The sequence below is a fragment of the Zeus faber genome, assembly GCF_960531495.2.
Source record: "Zeus faber genome assembly, chromosome: 4".
Lineage (NCBI taxonomy): Eukaryota > Metazoa > Chordata > Actinopteri > Zeiformes > Zeidae > Zeus > Zeus faber.
Genome location: NC_137191.1, coordinates 34,087,635 through 34,092,634, shown reverse-complemented (window position 1 = coordinate 34,092,634; position 5,000 = coordinate 34,087,635).

The following is a 5,000-nucleotide window of genomic DNA, read 5'->3' as shown; positions in this document are numbered from 1 at the left end:
ATAAGATTCACTACCACAAAAACAGCAAATTTAACCCGAAAGTTAGTTAGCAAATACAATCTTTTGTAGAATATGTATGTATATACCACATATCTCCCTGGTGAGGTTGAGGTTCTTTTGTTCCTCATGTTGGCTGATTTGCATGTTTCTCCAGAAATGTTTATTTTAGTCGGATAACGTTTGTAAATCTCCCATACAAGCCAGACTATTTTTTTTTCCTTTTTCAAAATGAAAGACGCCTTTTAGAATGTGAAATGGCGTAGAGATTAATATTTCCAGCCTGATCTCGCAGTGCTTTATCTGACATTCAAATTACAGCTTTACATTGGGTGTGTTGAAATCACCATAAGCCTCCTGGCATATTAACACCACCCAGCCACGTGTTTGCTATTTTAACTCATGATCCTGATCCTCTCCCTTTTCTTTGTATCTCTCCATTATTTGACATTTACATTATACGTGTCTGCCATTCAAATAACGCGCGGCCATATATTTCTTTCATCCCGATCTCATTATGTCTGTCACTTCTTCATTAACCCAAACCGCCATAAGGATCTCTGCATTACAGCGCTGAAATATCACACCGCCGTCTTGTGACAACTCTCCACGGTCAATCCCATACCAGAGATACCACCGCCATGTTATTACAGATACCACCGCCATGTTATGACAGATACCACCGCCATGTTATTACAGATACCACCGCCATGTTATTACAGATACCACCACCATGTTATGACAGATACCACCACCATGTTATGACAGATACCACCGCCATGTTATTACAGATACCACCACCATGTTATGACAGATACCACCGCCATGTTATTACAGATACCACCACCATGTTATTACAGATACCACCACCATGTTATGACAGATACCACCGCCATGTTATTACAGATACCACCACCATGTTATGACAGATACCACCACCATGTTATGACAGATACCACCGCCATGTTATGACAGATACCACCACCATGTTATTACAGATACCACCACCATGTTATGACAGATACCACCACCATGTTATGACAGATACCACCGCCATGTTATTACAGATACCACCACCATGTTATGACAGATACCACCGCCATGTTATTACAGATACCACCGCCATGTTATTACAGATACCACCGCCATGTTAATACAGATACCACCACCATGTTATGACAGATACCACCACCATGTTATTACAAGTACCACCGCCATGTTATTACAGATACCACCGCCATGTTATTACAGATACCACCACCATGTTATTACAGATACCACCACCATGTTATGACAGATACCACCACCATGTTATGACAGATACCACCGCCATGTTATTACAGATACCACCGCCATGTTATTACAGATACCACCACCATGTTATTACAGATACCACCGCCATGTTATTACAGATACCACCGCCATGTTATTACAGATACCACCACCATGTTATTACAGATACCACCGCCATGTTATTACAGATACCACCACCATGTTATGACTGATACCACCGCCATGTTATTACAAGTACCACCGCCATGTTATGACAGATACCACCGCCATGTTATTACAGATACCACCACCATGTTATTACAGATACCACCACCATGTTATTACAGATACCACCACCATGTTATGACAGATACCACCACCATGTTATTACAGATACCACCACCATGTTATTACAGATACCACCACCATGTTATTTCAGATACCACCACCATGTTATGACAGATACCACCGCCATGTTATTACAGATACCAACGCCATGTTATGACAGATACCACCACCATGTTATGACAGATACCACCGCCATGTTATTACAGATACCACCACCATGTTATTACAGATACCACCACCATGTTATGACAGATGCCACCACCATGTTATTACAGATACACCAACCATGTTATTACAGATACCACCGCCATGTTATTACAGATACCACCGCCATGTTATGACAGATACCACCACCATGTTATTACAGATACCACCGCCATGTTATTACAGATACCACCACCATGTTATGACAGATACCACCACCATGTTATTACAGATACCACCGCCATGTTATTACAGATACCACCGCCATGTTAATACAGATACCACCACCATGTTATGACAGATACCACCACCATGTTATGACAGATACCACCGTCATGTTATGACAGATACCACCACCATGTTATTACAGATACCACCACCATGTTATGACAGATACCACCACCATGTTATGACAGATACCACCGCCATGTTATTACAGATACCACCACCATGTTATGACAGATACCACCGCCATGTTATTACAGATACCACCGCCATGTTATTACAGATACCACCGCCATGTTAATACAGATACCACCACCATGTTATGACAGATACCACCACCATGTTATTACAAGTACCACCGCCATGTTATTACAGATACCACCGCCATGTTATTACAGATACCACCACCATGTTATTACAGATACCACCACCATGTTATGACAGATACCACCACCATGTTATGACAGATACCACCGCCATGTTATTACAGATACCACCGCCATGTTATTACAGATACCACCACCATGTTATGACAGATACCACCGCCATGTTATTACAGATACCACCACCATGTTATTACAGATACCACCGCCATGTTATTACAGATACCACCGCCATGTTATTACAGATACCACCACCATGTTATTACAGATACCACCGCCATGTTATTACAGATACCACCACCATGTTATGACAGATACCACCGCCATGTTATTACAAGTACCACCGCCATGTTATGACAGATACCACCGCCATGTTATTACAGATACCACCACCATGTTATTACAGATACCACCACCATGTTATTACAGATACCACCACCATGTTATGACAGATACCACCACCATGTTATTACAGATACCACCACCATGTTATTACAGATACCACCACCATGTTATTTCAGATACCACCACCATGTTATGACAGATACCACCGCCATGTTATTACAGATACCAACGCCATGTTATGACAGATACCACCACCATGTTATGACAGATACCACCGCCATGTTATGACAGATACCACCACCATGTTATTACAGATACCACCACCATGTTATGACAGATGCCACCACCATGTTATTACAGATACACCAACCATGTTATTACAGATACCACCGCCATGTTATTACAGATACCACCGCCATGTTATGACAGATACCACCACCATGTTATTACAGATACCACCGCCATGTTATTACAGATACCACCACCATGTTATGACAGATACAACCACCATGTTATTACAGATACCACCGCCATGTTATTACAGATACCACCGCCATGTTAATACAGATACCACCACCATGTTATGACAGATACCACCACCATGTAATTACAAGTACCACCGCCATGTTATTACAGATACCACCGCCATGTTATTACAGATACCACCACCATGTTATTACAGATACCACCACCATGTTATGACAGATACCACCACCATGTTATTACAGATACCACCGCCATGTTATTACAGATACCACCACCATGTTATTACAGATACCACCACCATGTTATGACAGATACCACCACCATGTTATTACAGATACCACCGCCATGTTATTACAGATACCACCGCCATGTTATGACAGATACCACCGCCATGTTATTACAGATACCACCGCTATGTTATGACAGATACCACCACCATGTTATGACAGATACCACCGCCATGTTATTACAGATACCACCGCCATGTTATTGCAGATACCACCGCCATGTTATGACAGATGCCACCACCATGTTATTACAGAAACCACCACCATGTTATTACAGATACCACCGCCATGTTATTACAGATACCACCGCCATGTTATGACAGATACCACCACCATGTTATGACAGATACCACCGCCATGTTATTACAGATACCACCACCATGTTATGACAGATACCACCACCATGTTATTACAGATACCACTGCCATGTTATTACAGATACCACCGCCATGTTATTACAGATACCACCGCCATGTTAATACAGATACCACCACCATGTTATGACAGATACCACCACCATGTTATTACAAGTACCACCGCCATGTTATTACAGATACCACCGCCATGTTATTACAGATACCACCACCATGTTATTACAGATACCACCACCATGTTATGACAGATACCACCACCATGTTATTACAGATACCACCGCCATGTTATTACAGATACCACCACCATGTTATTGCAGATACCACCGCCATGTTATTACAGATACCACCGCCATGTTATTACAGATACCACCGCCATGTTATTACAGATACCACCACCATGTTATGACAGATACCACCGCCATGTTATTACAAGTACCACCGCCATGTTATGACAGATACCACCGCCATGTTATTACAGATACCACCACCATGTTATTACAGATACCACCACCATGTTATGACAGATACCACCACCATGTTATGACAGATACCACCGCCATGTTATTACAGATACCACCGCCATGTTATTGCAGATACCACCGCCATGTTATGACAGATGCCACCACCATGTTATTACAGAAACCACCACCATGTTATTACAGATACCACCGCCATGTTATTACAGATACCACCGCCATGTTATGACAGATACCACCACCATGTTATGACAGATACCACCGCCATGTTATTACAGATACCACCACCATGTTATGACAGATACCACCACCATGTTATTACAGATACCACTGCCATGTTATTACAGATACCACCGCCATGTTATTACAGATACCACCGCCATGTTAATACAGATACCACCACCATGTTATGACAGATACCACCACCATGTTATTACAAGTACCACCGCCATGTTATTACAGATACCACCGCCATGTTATTACAGATACCACCACCATGTTATTACAGATACCACCACCATGTTATGACAGATACCACCGCCATGTTATTACAGATACCACCGCCATGTTATTACAGATACCACCACCATGTTATTGCAGATA